Source organism: Nicotiana sylvestris, chromosome 12 (genome assembly GCF_000393655.2).
Source record: "Nicotiana sylvestris chromosome 12, ASM39365v2, whole genome shotgun sequence".
NCBI classification, from domain to species: Eukaryota; Viridiplantae; Streptophyta; class Magnoliopsida; order Solanales; family Solanaceae; genus Nicotiana; species Nicotiana sylvestris.
The window spans coordinates 83,965,686-83,977,836 of record NC_091068.1 but is presented as its reverse complement, the minus strand read 5'-3'; positions in this window follow the sequence as shown (position 1 = coordinate 83,977,836).

The window sequence follows — 12,151 nt, the reverse complement described above, 5'->3', positions numbered from 1 at the left end:
TTTAAGGCACTAATAATGGATTACATATGACGAGAGGCGGCAGAGAATAGGGAAAGAGGAAAAGAGAGGAAAAAGCAAAAGGATGTAACTGAATCTTCTAATTTAAAGCACTAATAACGGATTGTATATAAATTGTAAGCAATCCTTGTTTATGGCGGGTAATATACAAAATTAGGATAATTTTGATAAATAAGTTTCAAATATTGCATAAGAACGAAAACATTCCAAAAAGTTATATTAAAAGAAGGGCAAACCAGTTTACGAAGCATTCCGCGTTCACACAGGGTCCGGGCAGAAGCGGAGCCACATTATCGGCTACGGGTTTGACCGAACCTAGTAGCTTTGGTTCAATCATGTATTTGTCTTAAAATTTTCATTAAATATGTAGTAACAATTATTAACTTGGAACCCATTAACTTAAAAGGATTAGGATTCCAATTCCATAAGCTTGAAATCCAGGCTCCACCCGGAGAAAGGCCGCCCCAAAGGGGTGTGATGTAGGAGTCCTCCTCTTGAAGTTGGTAATTTAGCCCTAATGCACGCATCAATATAATGTTTGATTTCATGGCTCGAACATGTGACTTATAGGTCTATTTTTATAATAAAAATAACTACCTTTACCTTATTATCATGAAATTAAAGTCACTAAATTATACTAGTACTAATTTAAGCAGAAATGTCACTCAAACTTTTTTTAAGTTTCATAGAAAATGTCTCTTTTTTTTTCAAGTGACTTTTTGTGATACTTACATAAAGTTGAATAACATTTTTATTACAAAAAATAGTGTAATAACTTTAATATAATAAAATAAAAATTAAGTGACCATCTAGGGGTGACAAATGGGCGGGTCGGGTCAAAATGGGTCATGCAAACACAGATAAATTATCCGATCCGACCCATATTTAATTCGGATAAAAATGATCATAGTATATATTTATGTTAATATGTTGGAAAAGCTACCTGTGGGATTATACTGGGCTGCTGCTGCTGTTGTAGTAGTATGTTGGAAAGGCTAGGTAATTTACCTTATTTTTTAAATAATTACTTGTAGACACTGCTAAGGTAACTGACTAAAGTTTCTTTTACATTAAAAAAAGGAAAAAAGGCATTTCACTTACGACGTTCGAAGGTCGGTAGGGAGCTGTTGAATGAGGAGAGCAGAGACGTTGCGGAGAGTAGTATAGCAGAAGGCCCAGTGTGGCTGCAATGGTGTCCGCTTCTCGATGAGTTTTGCAGCTACCATGAGCTTCATCAATGGCTATACTTCATCCGGATGCCTCACAATCTCCGCCATTCTTCTACCTTTTTCTTCAGCCAAATATTGGACAACATTAGTACTGTTTCAGAAAAAGAAGTGTGATAATGACAAGTGTCAATGACAGTATATATAAGTATGAGAAAAACTGAGACTTTATGAGTTGAGCCAGAGGTTCTTTCCAACTTGCTTTTCTCGTAGTCAGATTGTTCTTTGGGAGTTGAGTATCAAGTGAAAAACACATTTCATGCATTTGTTCCATTTTATACATCATTCTTTTCTTTCTATTAATATGTTTTTAAACAATCACATGCTAGATCTTATATATAGAGACACGAGCTCTAACAGTATTATTTATTAGTATGTGTTAAAAGTTTTTCTTTCTTTTCAAACACCACGTATAAAATTAAATTGAATATAAAATAATAAAATATACATTCTGGCGAGTTAATGTTGAATTTTACTGTTGCTCTATAATGATATTTTCTCTCTTTCTCCCTCTCTCTCTATATAATATCATCCACAATGTGTCGAATGCTAGGCTCGCACTACTAGAATTCGGCCAAAAAGCGACCAAATATTGGCGACCAAATTTGGTCTGTTAAGAAAAGCGACCAAAGTTGGTCGCCAAACTATCGAAAATAATAAAAAAATATTTGAAATAATTTAGCGACCATAGTTGGTCGCTATTTGGACGCAAATTTAGTCAAACTGTTGACTGGACTGGTCAGACTTGCTTGGTCAAAGATACACTGAGTTTAGCGACCAATGTTGGTCGCAAAAGTGGGACCCACACAATTTTTTTTAATAATTTTATTATTATTTTATAAAACTTATAAAATATAAATATATATAATTTAAAACTTGCGACCAAAGTTGGTCGCTAACTGAAGGATAAGAAGATAGCGACCAACTTTGGTCGCTAAAGTGGGACCCAGTTATAATATTTTAATAAATTATATATTTATGTAAAAATTTTATAAAATATAAATAAATATAATTCAAAATTTAGCGACCAAAGTTGGTCGCCAATGTGGGACCCAGTTCTAACGTTTAACAATTTTTATTATTAATTTAAATATTATATAAAATATAAATAAATCTGATTAAATTTTAGTGACCAAATTTGGTCTCTAATTTAAATTCATGTACATTTAGTGACCAACTTTGGTCGCTAAATTAAATTCATTTAAAGTTAGCGACCAAAGTTGGTCTCTATATGGTCAAATTTAAAAATCACTTTTGTGTTTACTATGTAAACAATATAAATGTAAGTTGTTAATAATTTTGTAATACAAGGGATGAATAGTACTACGAAGCGGGCGTGTGTGTCTATATATACAATATATGTCCTTACGCTATACTATGCACTAAGTATAAGTGTATGAGGTAATACCGTATCGAATATAGCTTATATATATAATATATATACTTACGCTATACTATGCACTAACTATAAGTGTATTAGGTAATACCGTATCGAATACAACTTATATATATATAATATATACACTTACGCTATACTATGCACTAAGTATAAGTGTATGAGGTAATATCGTATCGAATACAGTCTTATATATATATATATATATATATATAATATGTACTTACGCTATACTATGCACTAACTATAAGTGTATTAGGTAATACCGTATCGAATACAGCTTATATATATATATATATATATATAATATGTACTTACGCTATAATATGCACTAAGTATAAGTGTATGAGGTAATACCATATCGAATACAGCTTATATATATAATATATGTACTTACGCTATACTATGCACTAAGTATAAGTGTATGAGGTAATACCGTATCGAATACAGCTTATATATATATAATATATGTACTTACGCTATACTATGCACTAAGTATAAGTGTATGAGGTAATACCGTATCGAATACAGCTTATATATATACAATATATATACTTACGCTATATTATGCACTAAGTATAAGTGTACTAGGTAATACCGTATCGAATACAGCTTATATATATATATATATATATATAATATACTTACGCTATATTATGCACTAAGTATAAGTGTACTAGGTAATACCGTATCGAATAGAGCTTATATATATATATATATATATATATATAATATGTACTTACGCTATACTATGCACTAACTATAAGTGTATGAGGTAATACCGTATCGAATACAGCTTATATATACACAATATATATACTTACGCTATATTATGCATTAAGTATAAGTGTACTAGGTAATACCGTATGTCACACCTCCTTTTTGCGCGCCCGGCCCCGGAGGGTTAAATGTGCGGGTGGAGTTTTTCCAATTTAAGTGACAATATTCGAAGTGGGATTATTTATTTAATTCAGAGTCGCCACTTGGGAAAGGTTTGGTTTTTGGTGTCCCAAGTCACCGGTTTATCTTGAATCCCAAATCGAGGAAATTTTCGACTTTTCCAAATGAAGTCTGCGAACCAGAAATTCTAAGTAAGGAATTCTGTTGACCCGAGGGAAGGTGTTAGGCACCCTCGAATCCCGTGGTTCTAGCACGGTCGCTTAAATTGTTATAATGGCTAAGTATCTGATTTAAATACAGGTTGTGACTTATGTGCTTTTATTAAGTTTAAACCGCTTTTATTATTATCATTTATTTTATAGAATTGCAACGTCGTGAAAATGCATCTCGAACCACGTCACAATCAATGCACCCGTAGTTGTTAATACATTTTGGCTCCGTTGAGACTTGGATTCGGGTCACATCAATGTGCACCCGATTTTAAGAATATAATTTACTTAAAGTCGCGCCTAAACGCGTTATTATCTTTGGGGAAGGCAGTGGAGTTCACTAAACAGTCCGTCCCAAATTCTAAGTATTTATCATGATCAATTGTTGAGGGCCCCGCAATTTGCATTTTTATTCGGCGAGGCTCGTCTCATTATTTTAGAAGGGTACCCTACAGTGGCTACATTTCTACTGCGTTTATCTTTAAAAGAAAGATGATACCGAACTTACTTATTTGAACAAATACAGACTGAATCTTTATTATGCTTGCCGAATCTAAGTTTGTTTGATTACCCGATTGAATATTTATGAGGTGAGAGTCACCTCATGCTTTGTCTTCATCGAGTGAACGCGCTTATCAATTTTCTAAGTGAGATTGCAAGCAAACTAACAACATATACTGAGTTATATTTAACGACCTCCAAGTTCTGTTTTTTAACTCTAACCTATTTGAAGTTGATAAACGAAATTGGCTGTTTTATTAGGAAAATTACGACTAATTGACCTCAAAACGACTACTAGCTTCCCTCGACATTCATCACATTATTTCGAAACAAGGAATCTATACCGAGACCCGACATCGAACTTATATTGGAGCACATAATCTGACAGGAAAGCTGGCCTTCATAGCCAAACTCTTAATGCGACCGCATGAGAGTTTGTTTGGGATACATTTATCCCGGACCTAGTACCACAGATTTGTCAATTCAGTGGTCTAGGCAAAATACATACAAGTGCTTACCATGACTCTATGTTATAGAGTCATAACTAAACCAAACAAGTGTTATACTGAACTGAATGTATACTAAATCAAACATGCTGTCTATGTCATACTGTCATTACTGTTGAGCCATGCTATCTAACGTTCATCTTAAACAGAATGTATGCTAGTTTATACAGAATATTTGCAGTTTGCAGTAAAAATACAGGCCCAACTAACATTCGAACTATCTTTTTACACCAATGCTATAACATAAACTGATGTTCATTTCTTTATTTCTGCTTCAACTTCAAACTTTCAACAATACATGGTTCAAAGGTTGTGTACCTGGGAATATTTGCAATTGAAGAAGAGGGCAATCAGTAGAGTAACAATGAACAAATGCAGCAGCAGTAACAGCACTAACAGTAGCAGCAGGGCAGTATAGCAACAACACCAAGAAACAGAAGAGTAGCAACCACAACTCACAAAACAATTGGAGTGAGATCAACCCCAACTAAACCAAACTTTCGAGTAGAACAAACAACAAACAAGCAGACTCAGTTGTGAGAAATCAGTGTTGCACAGAACAGGTCCAGATTTAGTGAAGTCAGAAACAAAAGGAAAGGAAGCAACTTCTGGTTTTGTCTGTCTGAGTTATCAGACAAAAAATTCTTTTCCAGTTTTCTGTTTCCAAAAAATTTGAACTCTCAGATGTTCCCTCTTAGTATCTCTCCCTATCTCTGTGTGCTCTGTCTGTGTGTCTCTATCAGTGTGTATTCCAGCTCTCTCTTTCAAAGAATTCCTCACAGTCTATCTTTTTTTTTTCTTTTTCCCCTCTAATCCTCTCTATCTCCTCTGATTCCCTTCAATGTGCTTCTCCTTTTATAAGCCTCAACACCACCCCTTTTAACAGCCTGTTTTAGAATATCACAGTACCTTCCCATGTGCCTTCCATTTTCAGTTCCACTTTAGCTAATTAGGTATTAAAAACCCCATCCTTCCCTGGCAGATTTAACTTTTCTATTTTATTAACTAAAAGCAAGTATGGGCAGTAGAATATGTCTGACAACATATGCTGTCAAACCATTTTAAAATTAAAAGCCCTTTTATGCAGGAAAACAGGCTGTGCACAAAACACATGAGGTGCACCAATGCACATGCTGTGCACAAGTGCACATGCCCTCTGATTCAGAATTTAAGCACTACTGATCCAATTCAACAGCTATAAGTAAACAAAACTGATTCTTAATTGATCCAGGCAAATGTTCATCAGAAGCAAATCGATTTACTTTGTTCAGATAGTTGAAACTAATTGACGACACATGTCGACTCGACTATATTAGCATTAACATACACAATCGTAGCCAAAAATCAGACATTTGAACAGTATCGATACATGGTTCGAATTATACTGACTAAGCAGAAATACACTCGAGGAGTCAACTAGTCAGTCAACATTTGAAAATCAGCTACTTGCACAACATTTACATACACATTATCAGAACAAATGGAAAGACTCATTCAGACAAACAGAAGTTCAGGCAAAGTGGACAAACAGAAGTCGATAAAATTTTAAAACAAATATGAATAGACTCTTAAAACAAATCACACGGACTAAAACAAATAAAGGAAAGAAAGCAGACTCACCTTAAACTTGAAAAGTTAAAAGTTTGAACCCGGATTTGGACGGACCTCTCTTAAGGCTGAATGGACTTTAATCGAAGTGTTTCTCAGATGAGAAACACTTCGATTAAGGTCCATTAGACCTTAATCTCTTAGGCTCGGACGGACATGGGCCAGTGATGAAGAGCTACAAAGTTCCAAAACTCAGATCCGGGATTCATGTTTCCCTGGTCAGATTCGGACCAAACCAAGTATGGTTTGGTCACGAGGAGGGTCTGGGGAGTGTCTGGTGTGAAGCTGGGGTTGGTTGGTGTAAACCGAGTTTTGACTCGAATCTTCAATTGAAGATTCGAGGACCTAGGGGATGATTCGAACTACATGGTTAACAGATCCAAGTTCAGGATGGCAAGGGGGTTCTAGGGTGTTAAGGGGAAGGTCACTGGCGTTCATGCCGCCGGTTTTCATGGTGGGGGATACAGGGGCGGCTCTAGGGTTTGAAGGGGATGAGGTTGAAGACGAAGGCTGGGGTTCGGATAGGGGGGCAGGGTAGGATTATGGGCTTATATAGTTAGTGGGTGGACGGATCTCGACCGTTAGATCAATTTAGATCTACGGTCTGGATCTGATGGTTAAGTGGGACGATGTCGTTTCAAGTGTTGAGGGTTTGGGTTTGGTCTGGGTGTAAACGGGTCGGGTTCTGTTCGTGGGTATGGGAAAGTGATCTTGGCCGTTGATCAATCTGAGATCAACGGCCCAGATCACACTGGATTGAAACGACGTCGTTTGGACTCTCTAGGCATCAGCTGGACTTGGACCGGGCAGGCCTGGGTTTTGGGCTGTTTGTTTGGGCCAATTTTAAGTCCGGAAGGGAAGGGGTCCTTTCTTTATTTTTTTTTATTTCCTTTTTATTTTAAAACAAAACTAAGCCAAAAAATCAAATTAAAATTAAATACACACTCAATACAATTATTTGCACACACACTAAAATATTTCAAAACAGGTAAAGTTAAACAAAATAAAATCACGGACGAAGATGCCTGTTCATGATTTTCTATTTAACGACCGGATTACGGTTCGAATTATGCAGGACACATATATTTTTTTGAATTTTGTTTTAATAAAGTAAATAAATAAAAATGGGCCGAAGTCAACAAATAAATCAACAAGGTGCCGCACAGAAATCCAAAAATTGTACAGCAGGGCCAATTATTATTTTTTATTTCTTTTTTGGAGCGATTGTCGTGCGAAACAAAAATCACGTGCTCACAGCTGCCCCTCTTTGTTCGGAAACACGAAGAGTTTTCGTGCAAAGATAAAGTGAGCGTGTATGAGCGATTTTTGCCTATGGACCACTCCGTATGAAGCATGTTTTTTTGAAAGATCTGACCGAATCTTGCTTCAAAGATTTCCTACATATCCTGGGCTAAACAGGAATCAGGTCAATGTAGTTCGAGAAGTTTTGGTAGCTGGGACTACCATGGGACTGCAATGCTTGCTGCTACTGCTGCTGCTGTTGTCACTGCTACGTCACTGACCGCCTTATTACAACCAAACGAAAATTGGAAACTGAACTAACTACTTATATGCACGTCAACTGCTAGTTACAAGATTCCTATCTATGATTCTTTTACGACTTGATCTTGGGTCTTAGCTGATTCTGCTTGTAGACTCCGATCTGAATCTTGATGCTTGCGAGTTGCGGCGACTTGTTTAACCTCTGGGATACTGAGTGAGACGCGATTGGCAAGGTTCAGGCCCTTAATTAAACGTTGGAGTCAATCCTTCTTGCATTTACTCCGATATCTCGAGACATCCTCTCTTTTTTTCTTTTTTCTTTTTTGATTCCGAACTGGGATTCATCTCGTGGGTCATTTCAATCCATGTGGCTCGAGGTCAGACCTGCGGGAGAAAACAAACGAACGAAATTTTCTGCCCCAGTTTCACTAGGAAAATTTCGTTAATTATTCACCAGGAAGTTCGTAAAATTAATGAAAGAGGATATGCATGCTCAGTTCAGGGTTGGAGCCCTAATACCGACTAGTTGGGAAAGGTTCAGTTCAGGGTTTAAAACCTTAATGCCGAACAAAGGAAGAATTCAGTTTAGGGTTTAAAACCCTAATGCTGACTAAAGGGAAAATTCAGTTTAGGGTTTAAAACCCTAACGCTGATTGCGTGAAAAGATCAGTTTAGGGTTTAAAACCCTAATGCTGGCTGAAAGGAGAAGTTCAGTTTAAGGTTTAAAACCCTAATGCTGACTAAAAGGAGAATTCAGTTTAGGGTTTAAAACCCTAATGCTGATTGCATGAAAAAGCTCAGTTTAGAGTTTAAAACTCTAATGCTGGCTAAAAGGAAAAAGTTCAGTTTAGGGTTTAAAACCCTAATGCTGACTAAAAGGAGAATTCAGTTTAGGGTTTAAAACCCTAATGCTGATTGCATGGAAAAGCTCAGTTTAGAGTTTAAAACTCTAATGCTGGCTGAAAGGAAAACGTTCAGTTTAGGGTTTAAAACCCTAATGCTGATTGCATGGAAAAGCTCAGTTTAGAGTTTAAAACTCTAATGCTGGCTGAAAGGGAAAAGTTCAGTTTAGGGTTTAAAACCCTAATGCTGACTAAAGGAAAATTCAGTTTAGGGTTTAAAACCCTAATGCTGATTGCATGGAAAAGCTCAGTTTAGAGTTTAAAACTCTAATGCTGGCTGAAAGGGAAAAGTTCAGTTTAGGGTTTAAAACCCTAATGCTGACTAAAGGAAAATTCAGTTTAGGGTTTAAAACCCTAATGCTGATTGCATGGAAAAGCTCAGTTTAGAGTTTAAAACTCTAATGCTGGCTGAAAGGGAAAAGTTCAGTTTAGGGTTTAAAACCCTAATGCTGACTAAAAGGAAAATTCAGTTTAGGGTTTAAAACCCTAATGCTGATTGCATGGAAAAGCTCAGTTTAGAGTTTAAAACTCTAATGCTGGCTGAAAGGGAAAAGTTCAGTTTAGGGTTTAAAACCCTAATGCTGACTAAAAGGAAAATTCAGTTTAGGGTTTAAAACCCTAATGCTGATTGCATGAAAAAGCTCAGTTTAGAGTTTAAAACTCTAATGCTGGCTGAAAGGAAAAGGTTCAGTTTAGGGTTTAAAACCCTAATGCTGACTAAAAGGAAAATTCAGTTTAGGGTTTAAAACCCTAATGCTGATTGCATGAAAAAGCTCAGTTTAGAGTTTAAAACTCTAATGCTGGCTGAAAGGAAAAGGTTCAGTTTAGGGTTTAAAACCCTAATGCTGACTAAAAGGAAAATTCAGTTTAGGGTTTAAAACCCTAATGCTGATTGCATGAAAAAGCTCAGTTTAGAGTTTAAAACTCTAATGCTGGCTGAAAGGAAAAAGTTCAGTTTAGGGTTTAAAACCCTAATGCTGACTAAAAGGAAAATTCAGTTTAGGGTTTAAAACCCTAATGCTGATTGCATGAAAAAGCTCAGTTTAGAGTTTAAAACTCTAATGCTGGCTGAAAGGAAAAAGTTCAGTTTAGGGTTTAAAACCCTAATGCTGACTAAAAGGAAAATTCAGTTTAGGGTTTAAAACCCTAATGCTGATTGCATGAAAAAGCTCAGTTTAGAGTTTAAAACTCTAATGCTGGCTAAAAGGAAAAAGTTCAGTTTAGGGTTTAAAACCCTAATGCTGACCAAAAAGAGAATTCAGTTTAGGGTTTAAAACCCTAATGCTGATTGCATGAAAAAGCTCAGTTTAGAGTTTAAATTTCTAATGCTGGCTGAAAGGAAAAAGTTCAGTTTAGGGTTTAAAACCCTAATGCTGATCGGCTGGGGATAAAGTTCGAGAATACTACATGATCTATTTTTGAGTTTTCTTGTTTTAATAGAAGATAAAAGGGAGTTTTGCGGGAACTTACCTTTTGAGTGAATTCTTTATTGCCAAAATGTTTCTTGTACCCGTGTACCTTCTTCTTTGGGCGACACCCGCTTCTTGCATGGTTGTCTTGGATCATTCAACTTTTCAGACAAAGAACAATTGTTAGTTCGGAAACGACGGTTGGTTCGGTGACCTTGATCGTTCCCAATTGCTTTGTTGCGTCTCTATTTCTGTTGCGAAGTCCCGCCATTGATTTGATTCGAATGGCGAAACCTTTAGACTGCTCAGGCTTGTATTTCCGGATTCTGTGATGATTTGCCTCGTAAGGCCTCTTTTTTTCTTTTTGTCCCGTTTTGATTGAAGGTTCTCAACAGGGATTTTATTGGAGGTGTTCTGTGGGAACTTGTACAAAAGGAAGCTATGTGGGGGGAATATTTACAAAGTGGATTCTTTTTGCGGATTCTGTACAATGGGGTATGCTGGGTTTTTGTTTCAAAACGGGTTTCCCAGGGTTTGTTGGGGTAAGCTTGTTGGGGAATATTTACAAAAGGACTCGCTAGGGATGTGCTGATGAAATTCCAACGGGGATTTTTTTTTTTTTTACTGGGGAGACTTTGTGGGAGATTGTACAAAAAGAGAAACTCTGTGGGGTTTTGTACAGGGGGAGACTCTGTGGGGATTTGTCCGAAGGTGGACTTGCTGGGGAAGATTTCAAGATTTCTCTCTTTCTTCTTTACTCCGGAACACCATCAAACGTCATGATTCATCATGCTTGGGTAATCATATCAACGAGATGAGGTGCTTTCCTTCATGAGACGGGATTCCGTGCAAACAAACCTGCCACCTGTCCTTTCCGGTGTGTCCTGAACTCGGGGTTAAAATGCAAAAGGGATTCGAAAAGAAACAAAGAAAGGGGAAAACAAATCAGAAAAGGGATACCCTTTTCGGGATAAGAAAGACTTATCTGAGGAAGATAACGCTGGCTTTAAATGACATGCTTTTTGGACTGGATGTCTGACCTTCTAAGAGCTTGCGTTTTCCTGAACCAGAACGGATCTGTGATTCCAAACTGGTGGCACTCTGCCGAAACTTTCTTGGGATGACGTCATTCTTTTTCGGTCAACAGCGCCCTTTGCGGGTTTTCGCTGGCTGACCTCTCTCATTTCTCTTCCTGTCATCGCTTGATAGCACTCTTTGCGAGTTTTTACTAAACAAGCTCTCTCATTTTGGTTTCTCTTCTCCCGTCGCCTCGTGGTGCCCGAAGGTTTTCACCGCCGAGACTCTCTCATTTTATCTCTCTCAATTCAGAGTGTGATGGTCTTCGTTTGTGACGCTTATTGATTCCCCACCATATTTGGTAATTGATTTGAAGGCTTGTGCTTGGTAAAGAGAGGTAGTGATACTAACTTCTCAACTGCTCGACGTGCCCCGGTTTTCAATTTCAGGGTGAATGGGATTTTATTGTTGGTGTGACTGAACCTCAGGGAGAGGCTGCCTACGTATCCTTTCGGAATCAAGTCAAACGTAGTTCAGGCCTCAATCAAATTTTTTTTTTCTTTTTTTTTGTTTTTTTTTTTGTTTTGTAAGCGGCTCAAAAGTTGGTGGAGAGGATTGGGTAGTGTTTGGGAAGTAGTGGGGAACAAACGCCTTCGCCATTTTCAACGTGTCAGGACCACTGGAGTATGATTTAGACGTAATACCTCTTAACTGCATCTGCATTTACTGCTGTGTCGGGGTCATTTCCTTCGATATCACCTAAATACAATGCTCCTCTTGGCAATATTTTCCTTACGATGTATGGGCCTTTCCAATTTGGGGCAAACTTTCCTTTTGCTTCTTCATGATGCGGCAGAATACGCCTCAGTACCAGCTGACCTACTTCGAAATTCCGGGGTCGGACTTTCTTGTTGTAAGCACGGGCCATCCTTCGTTGGTATAACTGTCCGTGACAA